This window comes from Brienomyrus brachyistius, chromosome 13 (assembly GCF_023856365.1).
Source record: "Brienomyrus brachyistius isolate T26 chromosome 13, BBRACH_0.4, whole genome shotgun sequence".
In the NCBI taxonomy this organism is placed as follows: domain Eukaryota; kingdom Metazoa; phylum Chordata; class Actinopteri; order Osteoglossiformes; family Mormyridae; genus Brienomyrus; species Brienomyrus brachyistius.
In genome coordinates, this window is record NC_064545.1 from 19,767,328 (window position 1) to 19,788,313 (window position 20,986).

Here is a 20,986-nt window from a genome sequence, read left to right on the forward strand (position 1 = left end):
TCAAGTTGAACTTTCATCATAGTCTTGTAGACCACCGTAATACTTTCTCATGAGGGATGATATTCTGATCCCAACTTGGCTGGCGTTAATGGGCAAGACAGCTGCAGCATTTGCAGGTAATGGGGGTTGTGTTAAGATACATTTTTTTTATTATTCTTGTATCTCATTTCAGCTACTTGAACTGTGCATGTGCACCAATCAATCACCTCATCATATGAGTGATATTTTGGAAATGGTTTTTAAATTAAATCATTCACTTTATACCTAATGTGGGTGGATTAAATTTGAATGATATGTCAATGAATATGAGTCTGCACAGCACAGCTTCTGTCTGGAGCTGAAGGCAACGTTATTTAGTTAATTTTAAATCAGATAAGCTTGTAGGGCGGCAGGGTGGTGTAGTGGTTAGCACTCATACCTCAGGCACCAGGGTTTGAGCCTCCGCTATGATTCCATGTGTGTGGAGTTTGGATGTTCTCCCCATGTTGTATTGGGGTTTCCTCTGGGTACTTTGGTTTCTACATCTACCATGCTGTGTGACTGGTGTCTGAGTGACTGACTGGTGTGTGTGTGCTCTGTGATGGGGTGGTGCCCCATCCTGGGTTGTTCCTTGCCTCCGGGATCAGCTCTGAACCTGCCGGGACCCTGAATGGGATAAGCGGTTTCAGGAAATGGATTAATGGATAAGCTTGTATTTTCCTTTTTTCTCTGGCATCTTACAGTTATTTAGAATGCCTTGGATTGCATGCAATGAATGTGATTCCCCAAACCGTATCCCATCTACCTTCCATGAGCTTATCCTGGAAAGGGTTGCAGAGGTGCATCTTGGGTGGGATGCCGGTCCTTCACAGGAGACAGACAGTTTGGGAAATTTAGAGGCACGAATTGGCCTAACTGTATGCCTTTTGATTGCAGTATCTGCACGGTGTAACAAGAACATACACTCCACAAGTTTACATGTTTATCTGAGCTCCAGCCTTGGAGCTGTGTGGTGGCAGTGCTACCCACTGTGCCATCCATAATTCTGTTTTTCTTTGGAAATAATTGCAATTAAAATAAAGGCATGTAGATGTAGACCTCCTGGGAGTGTTTAGCTTTGCACAACTTAGTTCTTGGTTTAAATACACACACACACACACACACACACACACATATATATATATAGTGTGTATTTCCTTAAAATGTTTGCTCTCTATTTCATTTTACTAGCAACAGCAACTTTGTACAAGATGTCACCAGTTAATAGGACATATGTGCTTTTGTATAAAGGTCTTTGGTTGGGTTTTTATGAAGCAGTAAAATGGTAATGAGTGTGATTACGCTACTGTCCAGCTCCCATGACTAAACATAGCTGGTCTTTAACCCTATTCCTGAAGGTGAAGAACTCCAGGATGATAAACGGATTATTGTTTTCTATTTTTTTTTTTATAAACCTAATCCTCTTTCCTAACATTATCAAACATCCCTGGTCATGCACAGCGGGAATGCACTATCGAGTCCTCTGCTGTCACAGGTCTGTGGTGCATTTTCATGGCTCACCTCCATGCCAGAATCACTGTTGAATCTTGTACATCTTGCTATGGGTGGAGAGGCAGCCCAGTAGATTTAGCAGTCCAGGAGAACAGCTCATCTTATCTACCTCTGTTTCCATGTCTCCCATGACTGGAAACACTGCCCCGATCCCTGTAAATGTTTGGTGGATTTGGTGGAGCAGCAAGGACCAAAGGATGGGGAGATGGCTTGGGAGGGGGGATGTAGGTGTGGGGAGATATAAGCATTGAGTGGCTTGCGGGGGATCGTGCGCTTCACCCGGACACCCGCTGTCCTTGTCATTTGATCCAGGAACAATTGGGTCCATCACCCTCCTTTCAGTGGTGAAGAGGATCCATACAGGACACCAATTAGACATGATCAACCCCCTACAGTTTGTGAGTACAGCGGCACATTTATCTTGTCTGGCTGAGTGGCTGGACATGGAGAGGAATGTCCAAATGAGCACTTAATGTGCTCCCTAATGACGAAACCAGGGGCAGGTGTTCTACCACCATGATTGCGGTAACAGGTCCTTCTCCAGAAAGTTCAGATTTATTGGGGCCTGATGGGGGGGTGCATGTTTTCTATTTCCACGCATCATGAGCAGGATCAGGATAACGTGACTTTACCGGTTTTAAGAGGATGATAATTCCACTCCATGCCACATTAATTTGGCATTTAGGAAGATGTGTGTCTCTGTTCGCTCTCTTTATGTGGAACAGAAGTCATTGTGCTGGTAAGCAGCGTTGTTCCTGGAAATGGAAGTCAGACTTATGAGCATCCCTTTCGTTTGCTTTTTTTGTTTATTTAAAAAATAGCGGCAGTTAGCTGCATTGTTCTTTGATGGTGTCACGTGATGCAGGAGCTGAATCCATGTGTTCAGAGTTTGCACCGGCGCGGGTCAGTCACTGTGGCGTCCCCCATTTTCCATTCCACCCTAAAGCTGTTTCTCATCGCCTCCTTGGTTCCTTCTGTTATCTGTTCTTCTCCAGGGAGCTCTGCACACAATGCTGGCTCATCTGTCAATCCAGGAAACCATTAGCACTTAACCAGCGCTCCTCTGTGTTACAACATTATCTTCCTTTCCCCTTCTGATCGATCACATCACCTGTAGCCACAGAATCAGATAACTGAGTGATCTAATGTACCCGCTACCTATATCAATTCTGTTAATGATTTCACTGTTATGCATTTTACACCATTTACTTTACACATTTCATTTTTGGAAATAGATAGCATAGCTGGGTTGTGGGCTGTAGCTGGGCTGTACCCTGTGGCTGGGATATGGGCTGTGTTTAGGCTATGGCTGGGATGTAAGGGGCATGGCATATTGCTGGGATGTGGGCTTTGGGATATAGTTGGGATGTGGGCTATGACCAGGGTATGGGCTGTAGTCGGGATGTGGGCTGTGGCCTGAATATGGAATGTGTCCGGGCTGTGGGATGTGACTGAGCTGTGGGCTGTGGCTGGGATGTGGGCTATGCTGGGATATGGGCTGTGGCCTGGCTGTTTAACGTGTCCAGGCTCTGGAATGTGGCTGGGTTGTGGGTTGTGGGTTATGGCCGGGCGGTGGGCTGTGGCTGGTCTGCAGCCACTGGCAGGACTGCATTCTATCCCAGCCACATTTTAGTTTGTCCTGTCCATAAATATCTCTGCTCAGGAGTGGTTCACGTTTATGTGTGGGACTGTTTCCTAGCGCAGCTTTACAAGGGAAGCAGTGTCCTATAAAAGGGGTAATATACTGGCCAGACTCGTTAGCACCAGCAAGACGTCTCCTCCGTCTCGGTTTATTTTGGCCTGCAAAGGAATTGGGGGGTCGTAATGTTCCTGGGGAATAGGGAAAGGTGGGTGGCGCGTGTCCAGTGCAGATCTGATAAAGGAAAGAAGGGGGCCATTTGTGTGTCGACGATAAAACATTACAGTCGCAAACCACCACCCTGCATCCTGGCGTCAAACAGCAGTAACCGAAAAACTGTGAAGCGTGTTTTGCTTTTTTTCATTTGCGCTTGGCAGCTGGTACCTGCTTGAAGGTGAAAGACATGTCTGTCTTCCTCATGTTCAAAAGCAAACATCTTTCTAATAAAACAGCTGGAACAGAGACCAAAAAAAAACCTAGACAACAGTGACATTTTTCACCCCCCTCCCCCCTGCAAAGTGGGATGCATAGTTACCAGAACGCAGTCAAACTTAAATGTAACGGAAATGGCATCGGTTCCTTTTAAGTCCTGATGGATTTATCCAGAGTGTGTCTATGTGGGGTTGACATGCAGCACACAAATTGTGTCGACAGACACTGTGGCAAAATAAAAGCCGGCAGAATGGATTTTAAAAATCATCTAATATGTATTTTGCTCTATTTTGCTAGAAATGGACCATTTCAGTGTTAATGACCATCATGGTTACTAATTCATATAAAGTGCTTCAGGGTTACAATTTGGAATGGGAAGGATGTATAAAAATAAATTGAATTAAATTTTGAACCGTGATCTGTAGATTAGCCATACCTGTTAAGCTCATTTGATTTTTGAACACAGCTCTTTGACCCTTTTGAAATGCATTTCTGCTTTTCGTGGTAAAAGCTGGATAATTAGCAGTAACTGTTTTTAATAGAGATTATGTATATATGCATTAAAAGATTACTTCTGTGACATATGAATTCCTGACCTTAAATGCCAAATGTACCCTTTCTAGCCAAGTGTCTGTGTGAGAATAGGAATGAATACATCAATGAAAGACCCCCCCCATTTTGGTTTGTTACTTGGTATATCCTCTGTCGTCCTTACGCTTTATCTTAAAGTATAACAGGAAATCCCATGGTACAACCAGCAATGGAAAAACACGATTTCATTATTAAATGCTGAAACGCAAGCAAAGGACGGAGGTTAATGCTGCTGAATTTTTACTTGTGAGGAAGCAGTTGTTCATAGACTGCTGAGTGAACATCACTTTCGGCTCAGAATGGCACGTCTCTGAATCGGGTATAATTAGTATGGGCTTGTTCTGCTCCAGTTTGTCTTTATATCTTGTTCTTTGTTTTGAAAGTCACAAAGGCTTCATGGAAAGGGCTGCTTTTGTTTCTCTGTCTGGCATGGTTACAGTCACCTGATCGCCGCTTCATCCAATCAGATAACATCGGCTCAGGAATTGTTGTTCTGCATCCATTTTCTGTGACAGGCAGGCATAGGAGAACTCAGCGTTTTTTCTACCGGGTTGTAATGATACGATTTTATGTCTAGAACACAGTTAGCAAAAAGCTAATTGAGTGGTATAATACGTTTAACTTCCTAAGGGGTATGAAATATCCCTCCTGTTTAATCCACATTTTCAGAACAAAAAATTAGTTCCATGAATTCAAAGCACGTTTGTTTGACTTGGACTGAATTGACCACTGCGCTGATGGCTATATTGGCTGGCAAAATTAATTAAGAGGGACCACCCCCGCGCCCATTTGGTAGATCGTATCACTCGACAAAAGTTGGGCACCCACCCACAAAACTTACCAATTTCTAGTCCCAATCCAGGGCTGGTAAGGACAGTAGGACGTAGTGCAGAATCAGGGGTCAGTTAGGGGTGTATAGTCTGGACGAGACTAAACTCAGTTTGGTCTGTCTGCAGCGCTGATGAGCATGTCGACTGGCACAATGCAATGGCCCATGAGACCAACGGGCAGCGCTATTGTTAATACCGAGATCAAGGGAAGATTAGGGCTGCTCACAGAGTGAAATACGCTGGCAAACAAAGCGGCTCTTGCCAACTAGCGGGTGTAGCCTGGGTTGGGGTTTTTGATGGAAATTTGTAAGGGTTGTCTTGGTAACACACTTTACATGATTTTTCAGAAGCACAATCAAACCTAGGCTATGTTGTCATGAACTTCTTTTTGGAAGCAGCATCCATTCTAGTGGTTTCATTTATAGGCCACTGGCTGTGCATTCGGTCAGATATGTCTATTAATAAGGAATGCGTGTGTCTGTGAGCTGCACGTGTAATTCCTCTTATGCCTGACTGTCGGGCCTGTGCTTTTACTTTCCAGTTAAATTGAATCTGTGTTCAGACTTTGAATCTGACTGGCCGTTGCATAGTGGTGATATACTGTATGTTGGTTGGACAGGTTGTAGTCTTTATGCTGTAAACCTGCCTCACAAGAACACACATACACACAAACACAGTTTTGTAGTTATATCTTTGTGGGGACTCTCCACTTATTTCTATGGGCAAAACCCTAATCCCACCAATTACACGGGTAACCCCCACCCAGCCCTAATCTTAGCCATCCATCCATTTTCCAAACCGCTTATCCTACTGGGTTGCGGGGGGTCCGGAGCCTATCCCGGAAGCAATGGGCATGAGGCAGGGAACAACCCAGGATGGGGGGCCAGCCCATCACAGGGCACACTCACACATGCACATCTACGGGCAATTTTAGCAACTACAATTAGCCTCAGCATGTTTTTGGACTGTGGGGGGAAACCGGAGTACCTGGAGGAAACCCTACAACGACATGGGGAGAACCCGCAAACTCCACACACTTCTAACCCAGGCGGAGACTCGAACCTGGGTCCCAGAGGTATGAGGCAACAGTGCTAACCACTGCACCAACGCCCCTTAATCTTAACCATAATTAACCAAACAAAATATGAGACTTTTGGTATTTGTAGTTTTTTGATTGCAGTCAAAGATTGTCAAAACTGGTTTTTAATACATTGTGGCGGACATTTGGTCCCCACAATGTGATATAAACATAATCCACACACGCACGCAAGTGCACACACACGCGCATACACACTCACACAAACAGTGATGACAGGTTGCCTTCAGGTGTTGATTTCTCAGCCATACTGCAAACGTTATCAGCAGCCCATAGCTTCACTTCTACAAGCTACGTACCTTCTTCCCCCCAGCAGAAAAGGCCCTGTGTACTGGTACGTGCCGACTTGCCTCTATGGCTCTGCTTATTGACTTGCAGATGTAAGGCATGGATCTTGAGCATACTGTATAGTGCAGAGCTGGGTTTGTGGGCTGTGTAAGCTGACAAGGCCAGGCTGGATGCGATGTAATTCCAGAGACTGTCGAGTTAGAAGCCTACTGGGAAGATCACCAGTATGCACAAGTACATGGTTCCGTGTGGGTTTCTGTGTGCCGGGGTGGGGGGGGGGGGGGCTTAAGGGCCGAAAAAAATGTTGTCCCTCCCCCCACCACTAGTCCCAAGTGAGCACTTTGGATACTTTTATTAGATTTCGGCATTTATTTTTAGGGCCTGAGTGAGTCTTCCCCGAAGTATGACAAATCCAGGGCTTCTGCGACAAGGAAACGTTGGCCGCATTTGCGCTTGTGAAATAAGGCTGGCGTCGCGTGACGCTGCCCTAGGGCGCCTCGGGGCAGCACTCTCGCTCTCCTTTCGGAGTGGCGCCCGGAGCTGGCACGAAGGGAATCCTCAAGTTCTCCATTTCGGTCACGGCAGAATGCGGCCCTTCGCTTGTGCCTCTATGATGAGGTGTCAGTGTCACGGGGAGCATGTCTCATGGCAGATTGTGGACATTTTACTTGTGCAGTAACAAAAAACAAAGTTGCATCGCAATATGGCAACTGGCTTGTTGCTCATGATGCATGGACAGTACAAAGACAGGAGAGACAAATGGAACATCCAAATATTTGTCATCCATTACTGTTATGGAGGGGGGAGAGAAACGCCACAAACAGGCACACAGACACTAGACAAGCCCTTTCGGGTTTCTGTTTGCTTGGTCTCTGTAAACAATTATCAGTAATAGCAACTGCAGCCTTAATTTAGTGTCACAGAAATAATGAAGGCTGCTGCTGCGATTTAGCGAGCAGTTCGAACATTGGGCTCCTGCAAACAGCAGGGGTCGCTGTGTCACAGCTTTTGTGTTCCACTGCTGCTGAAAACTGGAGCTTCACTTACAGTCCTCAGCAGACGTTTGGGTGAAATAATTTATAGCGTGTAATGAGCGTGCAGTGTGTGTACGCCCGCATGTCCTCAGAGCGTTTCCTGCGGGAGGTCCGGGGTTGTTCTTCAGAAGAGTCAGCGCAGGGTGTGCTGCTTGCGTTTACAGCTTGTTGTGACACCACACATGCCTTTTTCTGTGGCCATGTTCTCGCTCCTCTTCACTCGGGAATCTTACTTTCTGCCTACATATCAACCCGCATCTCATTTTTAATGACTGTCCTGTTTTTCTGACTGCACTGCCACTGTGGTGCAGTGTCCTGTCTGTCGTACATCACTATATATAGGATGTCTTCTGTGTGTGTGTGTGTGTGTGTGTGTTTGTGGGGGGGTTTGCATAGATCACATTTGAGGACCAAATTGTCCCCAGAGTGTATTAAAACCTGAAATTTTCCTACTTTCAGGGAAATCTTTTGAGGTCCCCATTTGGATAACCTCAGTTTTATAAAAATCTGTGAATGTAATCAAAAAAGTAAAAAAGCCAAAAGTCTTGTATTTGCATTGGTTAATTATGGTTAAGGTTATGGATGGGTAGAGATTAAGTGTGTCGTGATTGGGATTAGGGTTTTTCCCACAGAAATTAATGGACGGTCCCCATTTAGATAGGTACACCAACTTGTGTGTGTGTGTGTGTGTGTCTGTGTGTGAGAGAGAGAGGGAGATAGTTGGGTTTGAACATTGGTATAAATTCTGTGTTTAAGTTTATTACTATTCTGTATTCATCTTGTCTGTTTGACTACTATTTTATTTATTATGGTCCTATTCATCGTGTGTTGGAGTACTGTGTTATTCATTATGCATTATATGCGGTTCAGTAATGTTTTATTCAGTATCCGTCATGTTTGAGTATTGTTCCATTCAGTATCCATTGTGTGTTTGAGTACTGTTATTCAGTATGCATTTTGTGGGTGCTCAAGCACTGTATTATTCAGTATGCATTGTGTTTCAATATCAGTATGAATCATGTGTGTGTGTGAGTGTGTGTGAGAGAGAGAGTACTATTCAGGATGTGTGTTTGTGAATAATATGTTATTCAGTATGCATCGTGTGTTTCAGTGCTGTGTTAATCAGTATGCATCTTCTGTATTGTGTGAGTACTGGGTTATTCAGCGTTCAGTGTGTCTGTACTTGAATACTGTTATTCAAGATGCATTTTGTCTGTTTGAGTACCGTGTTATTCAGGATTCAGTGTGTGTCTGAGTACTCTGCTATTCAGGATTCAGTGTATGTGTATCGTTCTGACACACTCATCTGGGATCCTCTCTGGCAGCAGGCTCCAGCAGACGGGGTTGCGTCTGTCATAAGCAATAACCCCCATCATACACCTGGCATCAGATGTAAAGAGGCATGATAGAGTCCTCACCCTGGCAGCCCTGAACTAGTCATGTTCACATTCTTACACAAATGTCAGGAGTGCCAGGGTTGCTGAAATAGCCCTTCCCAGGACTGTCTTTCCTATGTTAAATTCCTTCATTGTCACAAGATCAGCCAGCAATGAGGCAACAATTTGTTTCACTTATTGGGCCCCTTGGCACCATCATGAACTGCCACTCTCGTGTAACTGACCACTAGGGGGACCATTTGTTTGCCTGCCTGTATTAATTAAGTGCCTGGGTTAAGCATATGTATTGATGTCCACTTGAGGATGAAATTAAAGAAAATGGAAACCCCTTCAAAAAAAAGTCAATTCACTGCCCTGTCTGTGATCCGTGTGCATGCGTGCATAATTAAGTTAATTGGCTAATGATACTTTACCCTTGGCTGGTGCTTAATCTCTAGTGTCTGGATGCCTGAGCTCCAGCAGACTTGGAGATTTCAGCGTGAGGACTGAATAGATTTCCCTGACCCTGGACCCCTGCTGTCCCCTACAGTTTCATACAGAAACACGCGCTTGGATTAAACTACAGCAGGATGTGGTGCAAGGCTCACATACTTCCTATATTTCCTGTGTTCCTTTATTCCCGGAACCAATTGCAGCACGAATGCCAGTTTCACTGGGACTTCGCAAGCGCTGTGTTTATCCTACAAGTTGTAACCAGGAGAAAAGCAAGAGCTTTGTAACTATTCTGGGCAAAATAAAAGAATTAACTTTCATTCAAATTATTTTTATATAGCAGCCATCCCAGTGTGGTTCACTCAAAGCTCTTAAAATTCAGTAACAACATTGCAAGTGGACCTGTCAGCCATTATGAAGAATAACACAGGTGGATGTTGTAACTAATACCGTGTCTGCTTCATGGACTGAGGTTGCTCCATGGAAGGGGGCAGGTCATGCTCAGTTGACGTTTACCGCAATTTCGGGATGGATATTGCAATGAGGGACATGGAATGTTAGCTAAGGTTAGCTGGATTAAAATAGTGTTAAGACTGGATTTAGTGGCAGAGACTGAGGGGGGCATCTCTTTCTTGGCTGAAAGACAATTGGTTTGGCTGGAGTCCCTATTGTTTGCAGGCCTCACTGCCACCAGTTTCTCGTAAGAATTGCATGAAGGCTTGAGCGCCGCGATGGGAGATTGTGTTCTTGTTTGTGCATATTAATCTTTACTGTGTTATTCTGTATGCACCACAGGAATGCGGGGGGCGGGAGGGGGCTCAGGGTTCCTGAACAAACCTGGCTTAATTTCTTGGTTGCTGTGCCCCCACCCCCACCAAGAAGTCTCTGCCTGGCACTGGAATGCACTGTGTGTGTCTTTGATTAGATATCGGCAGGACTTTCATGCTGTATAAAAGAGACAAAAAATTTTACGCCATCCTGCACCTTTGTTTTGTGATGTTTGTCAGCTGTTAAGGTCACAAGTCTGAATACTCCTGCGATTAGTCAAAATTTCAGTAATATTAAATATGAGCGGCTAATCTTTGAGCTGATTTGGCAGATCTGCTTCTGTGCCATTCCCTCTGAGAGTGTGTATATCACAATGGCATTACTGCATAGCTATCCCGCTTCACTAGGGAGAGTATTTCTGGCGATTTTTGAAAGCAACGCTTTTAGAAGCTGTTGGATCGTAATTATTTTCACATTTTCTCTTGAGGAGATATCAGTGCAGTTATGGCATCTCTTTTGAGTGAGCGATCTGTTTACCTGCATAGGGAATCTGACCATTTCCTCAGACAATCTGACATACTGTATATCTTTCTATTGAAATTTTATTTGAATTCCAGCTAGATTTTAGTGGGAGTGTTTGTGTGGGGAGGGGCAGTGATGCAAGGAGGTGTGTTTGGGAAGGACAGGAGCTTACAGGGCTGCTCGCCTCCAGCTATCACTTTCATGCAGCTGTATGCTCCAGGGGTTCCATCCCGTGGGCGATGCTCACACTCTGCATTTCCGATGCCTCGTGACACCCGCGATCAAATAAGCAGGCGACGCTGCGAGGTGGCAGAGCGAGACGGCCGCGTAGATGGGCATCCGGCTGGAGCACACGCCCTGGCGGGACTTGACAGTGATTCGCCGTTGGGGAATGGCACTGGGGGGGGGGGGGGGGGGGGGGGACAGAGCGCAGTCTGCCACACAGGGGGTGCTACCTGTTACACAGTTTTTGAGCTGGGCCTAACGAAGAGTCAGGGTTGGACATGTGTGGTCGTTTGTTAAATAAGCAATCAGGGAAAGTGTGAGAATCACACGTAGTCACAGGTTAGTACCATAGTCAGGATTAGAGGAGTAAAGTATGCAGGGTAATGTATGCAGGAGCAGTGGTCTGAAAACTGCAGATTTGTGTGAGAAGCCCGGGGTACACTGAACACGGAGATTTCTGGTTCTTTCCTAAGGCAGCAACAAAGAGAGAACGCCGGGTGTAATTATTCCCTTTGGGATTGACGGGATTTTTCATCTTAGAATTGCTTTTCTCTGAGATTATAAACATACATCTAAGGAGGGGACAACAGCCTTGTTGCATGTGTTTATTTATTTTTAGCCAGGGGAAAGGCGAGTGTTGGTGAAGGATGACGGCCCCCGTGGTTTACGCTCTCTCACACGCACACATATGACGGACAGCATAATAGCTCACTTTGATGGATACAGGGGGCTGTTTTCCATAACCTCGGCGTGCGCTCGGCCTCTGTGACCACGCTGTACTTTGAGTGCTGCTCGGTGCCCTGCTTCACCTTCTTTGGATGTTCCCTTGTTTTCTGATAGGTGTCATTGCAGGGATGGGGCTGGAAAGTTGACTTTAGTGAACTGTATCTGCCCCCCGCCTCCCCGACCACGTCCTGATGCCTGTGCAGCTGTACCACCTGCAGTTCAGACTAGGCAATCCATCTGAAACTGAGCAGGTTTAGGCCTGGCCAAAATGGGAAAGCTGGGTTGCTGCTGGAAGAAGTGCTGGTGGTTTGTGTGGATCCCAATGACCCAGTGCAGTGTGGGGGGCACTGTGCTGTAAAAATTGTGCCGTCCTTCAGATGAGATGTACAACCGAGGTCCTGATTCTCTGAGATAATAAAAGATCCCAGGGCATCTTTCATAAGAGTAGGGGGGGCACCCTGATTTCCTGGCTAAAATTTCCCACTGTGCCCCTATCACATCTGCCCTCCTAATCATCCCCTATATCTAATTGGTGAATTCTCTGCTCCCCCTTCACCACCTTAACCAGTATGTGGTGAGCATACTGGTGCCAGATGGCATCCAGGTATTTGTTACATTGTAGTGGTGGTTGAAGTGGATCCCCATTGATTCTGCAGTGCTTTGGGTGTCTTTTTTAAAATGTAACATTCATTCATGCATTCATACAATTTTCAGTATATATCTCCTGTTTTGTGCATGTATGAGGTGATTATCTAGTGACAGCATCTTTGTTGTGGGTGAGGCACTTACTTGGGGTTAAGTTTACTTTGGAAGTATCGCTTTCTGTAGAATTTCAGATGAAGGGAATCAATATGGGTTTGTGTGCATGGAACTTATTTTTAAAGGTGATTAAATAGCTAGAGTATTGACTGCTTAGATTGTTTTTTTGTATGTATTATGACAACAGACATGGTCATACCAACATGGTTTTTATTAAATCCAAGAGTACTGCAGCAGGGCTCCCAAGACTGGGACTAGAACCCACAACCTATCAGACATAAGTCTGCTTCCTCCATTATTGTGAAGCTTTGCTCCGCAATCCCGTGCAGCATTTGCATACATGAAGGTGGCGGATGGACTTGGCCATGAAGAACCAGTAGGTGGTGCATTTTTGAGCCATTCTTAGCTTCTAGCTTGCAATCAACACCAAGTGTGCAAGATCGGGGGAGGGACGTCACGCTTAGGAGCAGAACTGGGAAAAGTTGGTGGGCGGATGTAGAGGCTCCGAGGCAAGGGCCAGGAAGAAAATAAGGACGTTGGAGGTGGGAGTTACGAGTGATCCAGTCAGTGTCTGTTTCCCATGCCTGATTGACATTAAGCCGACACAGGGGGAAGAACAGCATGGAAGCTCACCGCGCTTCCGGACCTCCTCGCATTTCTGTCCTCGCCTCTCCTCCTTCTCAAGTGGTACTTTCTTCGCAGATACACAACACTACACACAGATACTAACCATCCTTCTCTCCACCCACCCAGCCTCATCCCATTTCTACAGATTTCCGCAGGTAGTATGACAGCTGCTGGACCCCCCAGCAAGAAACGAGATCCTGCCTCTGTCATACGCAGGGCAACAGCAGCAGGGTCCCCTCCCTTAAACAGATGCTTTTTTTGTAACGGGAATCGGTAGGATTACTGGGGAGCCAGGGGCGGAGTTTCTCTGCGCTTCAGGACGCAGTGCGGATCAAAGCCTTTTCTTCAGGCCCCTGTCTCAAGACTAACCCCGATTTCCAGCACCAGCTTCTCACTGAGCCTTGAATGCATTTGATTCAAGACACACTAAAGCAGCTCACTAGCAGAAAAGTGTGTGTGTTCTGAAAGTTCCTTACTTTCGAGGGCAGTTTTCAGGTCCCGATTTGGATAACCTCAATTCTATAAAAATATGTGAATGCAATCAAATGTTGAACGAGTGTCCACAATGTAATAATAACCTGTACTCTTAGCATGGTGGGGACCACTGTTTCAATCATCACAAGAGTCATATTCAAATCTGCAATAAAAAAAAACTAAAAATGCCAAAAGTCTTGTTTTTGTTTGGTTACTTATGGTTAAGGTTAGGGCTGGTTAGGGGTTAGGGTTGCCATTGCTGGGATTAGGGTTTTTCCCATAGAAATAGACAGTCCCCACAAAGATATGGACACGAACATCTATGTATGTGTTTGTTTCCCATTCTTGTAGGTTCCTAAAACTCCAATGTCACTAGTTGCTTCCCCAACCTAAACCACCCACTGCTTTATGGCCTGTGCTGTGGTCTATTATAGCCCCCCCCCCACCCCAAATTACTGGTCTATTCATCAGTTATATCCAGCCTGCTGATTGTTAACGAATGCCAACATATTGCATTTATGAGCTCATTAGGCTGACAGTATTGTGCTTAGCACTGGGCCATTATGTGGAAAATTTGGTAAACACATTGTTTGTGCAAGTAATCAGTGTCAGTGGCGAAAGAGTAACAATGAGACAGATTTTCAGGATAAATGAACAACCATAAAAATGTGGTCGCGAGGGAAAACATGGCGACATGGTGGAGTTCAAGTTCTTGTAAGGTAAAGGGGAGAGACGACGCGTGGCGAACACTGTGGTGTGGGGAGCGAGATGGGGGAGTTCTCACGCCATGCCCATACTGTTCACATAAACCCACCTTCCCTAGGTCCGATAGCCGAGGCTGAGGTTTCCATAGAAACCATGGCCAAGCCATTTTCTCTGTGGGAACGGGCATGATGCCGTTATATATTTGTGAAAATATCGTGAATGTCCCTCCTCTGTAGTCTTTCCTGTCATACTGGCAATGCTCACTGTTGTGGTATTTGCGAAACGAATCAAATATTCATGAATGTGTAGCATGAAACTTGTTTGTTTTCCACTGGGACGTTAAGTAAGGCACATCCACTTCAACTGGTTTTGGGTCACGAAAGGAGCTCAAGCGTTTGTAAGTCTAGAACAAAAACCACGAAGAAAGCTTTGGCCATGAAGTGCCTGTAGAACATACCAGTGGAATGAAAGGGCATTACAGGGGCATACGTGAAGACCAGGGCCCACGAGGTCACAAAGTGCGTGGAATCCGACTGTTAGTGTGATTCTCAAGCTACGAGGAAACGGTCAGTGAAGTGTTCAAAAGTCCTGGATGGGATCCTGCAATGGGAAGGACGTCTGTTACAAACTAAACAACAACAATAAGGGTTAATATTAAGCACAGTTAACAATAATTCACGCCTGAGTGGTTATGAGCAGTCGATGAATAATAATTATAATAATACCCCTGTTATGGTGTGGCATCCCGTGCCAGGTGCCTCCTCCTCTGTGCTCAGTGCATCCTGGTATAGGCTCCAGGCTGTCTCTGACCGTCTACCCGATACGGATAGATAACAAATACAAAGGTGACAGTAACCGTTTTTGAGCTGGCAGAGGTAGCACAATTGGTTTATGGGAAACATTGACACGGTTTAAGAAGCGCTCAGCTGTCCTTCCTGTAAATGACCCGCACAGAGCAGTATATGCTGCATGATGGATAGAATGGTGCTTCATTGGTAGCACTGGCACCTCACACCTATAGAGTTGGGGGTTTGAATCCTGCCTTCTGTCTATGTGTGAAGTTTTATGTTTCCCCTGTGCCACTGTTTTATTCCGTCTCTCCTGCATTCCGTGGTGCATATGTGTCCGTGGTATACCCTGCTAATTGGCCTGTGTTTCCTGAGTCAGGCCCTGAGTCACTGCTCCCCTAAAGTGATTACTCAAAAGGAATCATTTATTCAGAGATAACGTGGTTGATGCATCAGGGATAACAGCCCCGTTTGTGGTATACAGTCCCAAAACAAAGCCCTGTAAGAAGCAGATCGCTTGCCTACCATGCTGGGCGTAGATCTCTTTCAGGTGTAACTCGGATGGTGGTCTGGCTCAACCAGAAGCCCTGTCATGATGTGTTAATGCGAGGGCGTCCGTGTTATTTATAACTGTTTCAGGTCTTTTATCATTCTTTTCTCTAACTATTTACCAACTGGAAGAAGAGGCTGACACTGAACTCCTCGATACGGGAGCCCTGTATGACACACCTTTCATTATCGTATATGTTTCATTATTTTATAGCCTGGTGGTTGGTGCTGATGCGAATCCCTTATTTGGAAAAATAGAATCTCTCATGGAAAAATAGAATGAGTAGCAGTTAGATACTTGATGTGGGAGAAAATGCTACTGGAGCCCATTTGCGTTATAGCAGCTGCTGACTGGGGGGATGTCAGCTTTGGGTTAATGACATAAAGAGATGTGCATGAGATATGAGTGATGTAGCCATGCCCTCTGCAGCTCCTACAGCCATCGTTTGTGAATGAAATGAGCTAAAGGATTGACCGGAAAGAGAAAACAAGATGCTGTTGAACTAATAAAATTACAGTTTGTGGGTTTTGTATCATGATGCAAAGGTCAGAAGTATCAAGCGAGATTTCGCTGTAGCTTGTTATGCTGTGCTGTGTCCGCCGAATGTCTGAATGATGCCGGGGCTCTTCAATCGGGACAGGCAAGTTTTACTAATCAAATTAGATCAATAAAGTGTGTTTATGGGTTTTGCAATTATTGTGGGGATGAATTTTGAGTCGTAGTGCCCCCTGAAATTGTGAGATTTGAACCGTGAGCCGCATGAAAATTTTGGCACAGTATGAAGTTCTTGCAAAAATAGAAATGTATGTGTGCCCGTTACGTGAAGGTTCTTTTGTTTGCCATTCTGCGTTATTGGGGTGGGCTGGGGAACAACCAACTGCAGATTTGAGTCGGCGGGATGTCGTCCCAAGGACAGACACGCAGATGTGTTTGTGTGTATCGAAACTGCCTGAAGCATCCAGTTTTAAGTTGTAGCTCCTGAAAAGAGTCTAAGCTTTTTAATGTTCCGAAGTGCAGAACAGAGGAAGCCTGGTTGTGCATGATGAAAGTGAACGACCTTACACCCCTGCCCTTTAAAAGGACCTGTGCAATACATTAAAACAGCTATGGAGAGTAAATGGCCGGTGTCCTTGCTACTCTCAATGAGTCACCAGGTGGGGATCAGAATGTTACTTACACTCTAGGCTAGGTTATGTAAAACAGTTACCCAGAGAGTCACAAATTGAATTTCTGTGACACAAGGCCAAAGTCAAATTAATATTTGAGCAGGGAAAGTGCAGATGACGCGTGGGATGTTTGACGGACTCGTTTCGCTTGGCTCTGCTGTGGATCTGCCTTCGTCGGGAATCCATGCTGCGACCGAGCCGTGTGACTGACAGCATTTCAGCCTCCAGTGAATACACTGCATTTCCTCACCATTTGCCGCAAGGAGAAATGGATGGATAGGTCCCTTTGCCTTGCGATGTTGCCCATGAGTGCTGTCTCTCGCACCTTGTGGCACTTAGGGCTGTGCCATTTGCTTTCTTTAACTACGGAGCAGTCGGCATGATGTTGACGGATGACTGGTCGGGTTGCGTGTTCCTTCTGAAGCTCAGTGCATTTTCAAAGTGTCGTCTATGGGCAGCATCCAGACAAAGAGAATTTCACATCCACTCACGAGGGTCCTCTGGACTCGATACGAGTGTAACCGGCCGAATGGGAAACCCGCCTTCGAATCCAATAAGGATCATCTAGCATTGGTTGCAGTCTGTTAGCTGCGTTGCTGTAGCGATGCATTTTATAAACAGAATGCCATAGATTGGAACAGGTGGGTTTACTCATCTTGTGTTACTCCCCAGATGACTGTGCCTTAAAATGGATTTGATTCCCAGTGCTACAGCCAATGCTGTCATGCTTGGTTTCCAAAGGATGGTAATAACAGCACTGGGGAGAAAACAGTTTACATGTCGTGGTGTTTAAATCAGGATGTGTTGTCGTTCCAGAGCCTGTGTTGGGAGCGTCTGTCTCCCTGTCCTTGGGGTCACTAATAAATGCATTTATTTTGGCTGAATGACTGGAGTCATTTTTAGGCAGTAAGTGCTCTCTTCTTGGTTTTCTGTCATCCATACACATTTTAAAGATAGAGTTTAATGTCATTGGGATGTCGAAATCGATTTTTTTTCTACCTTAAGTTACCTTTAGCCTCATAAACCAGTACATGAAGTCGATGGGACTAAATTACACCGTTGTTCGGTTTTGGGGAGAATATGTCGTACAGAGGTTGGTGTGTTAGCTGGTAACTGTCTGGTGTGTAGATTGGGTCTATGTGTGTGTAGTGGGGGGGGGGGGGGGCTGCAGGGCCTCACTGTACACAGGAGGCTGTGTATTTGCGGGCAATACTGCATCGGGCGCAGGACTATTTTGGGGGTAAATCACATAGGAATCCCCCTCCCCCACATACTTTGGTCACAATCTGTTATTATCTGTAAGGCGATAACAGGAACGTAGAAGCTATCTCTAGATGAAAAGAATATGCAAACCCGAAGCCCTATATTTTACTAGCAGATTATTATTCATAGGTATGAACATTCTAAGCTGAACAAAATGTGTTGAACTGCAGACACTGATGACAAAATAATTACTCTTAAGACTCGCTGTAGCAGGATTTGTTTCATACCTTTTAAGATGTTTCATTATCAAAGTCATTATATAATTTTCTTTTCATTTTCATTTGTTTCTGGGTAATGGGTACGAATGGGGCTTCCGGCTAAAGGTCATTTGTCGATTCATTTATAATATGTTAGGCCAGCAATGCCAGAAAGATGGTTATTGATTTTTCCTGGATTTTTGTCCTGATTCTTGTTGTTTCATTTACTGTATGTGTAATATAAGTGTTGGCTGAGGCAGCGCCCTGAAAGCCGTGGATGTGTGCGCATCCTGTTGTGAGGCTGCCAGGTCACTTTATCACTATTCATACAGCAAAGCTGGTCACAATGAATCAAATACTTCAGTCGGTTTATCTGCTGTTAACATCTGTACAGATTAGCAAATGATTGTACGGCACTTCACTGTAATCTTCCAACAAGAATGACGGAAACTGAAAATCATTTTGCTGGTGCTGGGAGAAGTGAGAATTATTCCCAGACTGCTGTACAAAAATCAAGATTTTTCCATAGACACATGAATTGCAAATATAGTGTAAATCAGGAACATAGTCCAGTAGTCAGTCCATACAGCTATACTGGTAAGTTAAAAAATTAACAGCTTTCAGTAGATGCACAGTATCTGTAATATTAGAACAGTTTTGTACATTTATATTATATATGGGTTGGCACATATAAAATGTGCATTACCCTTGTTCATATAAAGTTTAGCTTTGCCATACAGCATAAAAAGTGTTATAACCCCAGCCATAATTGCTTTGCGGATCTGCTCTGCCCTGCTGGGTAGGTGGGTCTATGGATGTGCTGGAGGTACAAACCACCGCGTGTGGGAAAGTTTGGGGTCCTGGGTCATACAAAGGTTAATTCAGCCGGTAGAGCTTCCTTCAGTGTCCCGCTGATCCCTGCCTGCTGAGTCTGCATTTCCGTATCTGCCTTTCCTCCTGTCTGTGAAGCAGAATGCTGTTTCATTTCCTGAATGTTTTGGAGTTGGATTTAAAATAGAGTGGCTAATATATCGTTTTTAATGGATTTACATTTAGCAGACAGTTTTATTGACGGTGATGTACAATTTCGAACGGAGGGTCAGCAAGTCCCTGGGGGGGGTCGAAGGCTCAAGGGCTCAGTGGTGAAATCACTCTGCTGACCACAGGATTTGAACCAGCGACCTTCCAATCATGAACATGGTGTCCTGACCCTGTGAGCCACGCATTGGCCCCGGGATGAATCTGTTCCCTGTGCACTGCATACACCCTGTCCTGGAAGGAACAATCAATTGGCTGGCTGTATTTCTGGCAGCCTGGCCGCGTAAGTGCCCAACCTCGGTCCGCGATGTCTTACATACCTGCTGAGCTTTAGTTTTTAATGATATCCCAGTAATGTGACGTGGGTAGGCTGCATACTCCATCACTTGAAGAGTCTCAGCATCTATTTATAATTTTCTTTCATGGAGGAAGCTTTTATCCGAAGCTACTCACTACGTTTCATCTGCACAGCGGCACAGCTGAAGTGCTGCTATAATTCGGGTTAAGAAGCTAGCTCAACAAAATCAGCAAGGACAAGAACAGCGGCACAGAAGCTCTAGAGTTGAGTCTTTGAATCGTTTGGTCAGTAGTCTGCCTTAATCCAGTATTTCCCAATCTGGTCCTCGGAGATGCACAGATAGTCCACGTTTTTGCTCTCTCCCAGCTCTGCGTTTCTATCTCTCTTTATCCAGTGGGGGGGCAAACTTCCGTTCCCGTCCGGCACAAAATGGTTGCCAGCCCTGCATGGGAAGGTCGGCTTGCACTCACTGGGTGGCAGCTCAGAAACACCAGTTTACACCCTGTTCTGGGTGCCTTTAGGGAGTCTGCATGTCATAGGGATATGCATTACAGAAATGTCTGCTTGTTCAGGAGTATAAACACCGAAGAGCTGAATAAATAAGAAAACAGGCACTCTGTGGTTTATCAGTAAACCGTAAAAGCCTCTTGGCATCAAGGTGTCAAGCTGCGTCGGTTATAAGAATCCATCCTCAGCTGACACCTGAGAAGCAGAAAACATGAATTTTTTTTTTGTGTTAATTTTACCTTCTGAAAACACGTCCAGCGGGGAATTTAAGATTCCTTCTAGTGGAGGTGTGTGCTTCAAACACACGATTGTGCGTACAGACATTTTAGGATGCCTGAGCCTGGCTGACAACCCCTTAAGACTGTTTACAATTATAATTAATTGCTGTACCTGTAATTCTGTTTCGGAGACGCGTGATTTCTCGCCGAGGGCCGATACCAGCCAATGGCAGTTTTCTCCTTTGAACATGTGGCGGCTCTGCCGCTGTATGGCCTACAGGGGGTAGGACAAATAAATACAGATGGATTTAATTTTTCCCTGTGGCTGTACATCAAAAGGGGATTATGAGAGGGACGGGTGAAGTGCAGTTTTGGTTGAAAAGTAAATTGCATCACGGGAGGTACTGCGGCTCAGCAGGGCGCACTGTCGCCTCACACCTCCCGGGTTGGGACTCTGCACGGTCTTCCAGTGTCGCGACGGTTCCCCTGGCTTGAAGAGGTGCGGTTTAGCTAATTAGTGTTTCTAAGTCGCCTGTAGTATGTGTGTGTACTGTATGTCTTGTGATGGAATGGCATCCCATTCTGGGTGAACCTCAGCCTTGGGTCTTGTGTTGCCTGGGACACATCATTCCATCCCTTAAATGGGAAAAGCAGGAAATAAAAGTATACACAAGGGATCAATCTTAAGCAAAGGAACCATACGGTTACATTAACCAAAGACTAATGGACCAGCGACTAGTCTGGAGGTCAGAAGTGGCCCAGTAGTCACATGCATGCCTCATTCCCCCCGCCCACCTCACCACTGCCACTAGCACTGTTAGCCAGAGTAAGTGGTTGGAAGTTAGATGGATGGATGGGTGTATGAATTGCACCATTGTGAATCAGG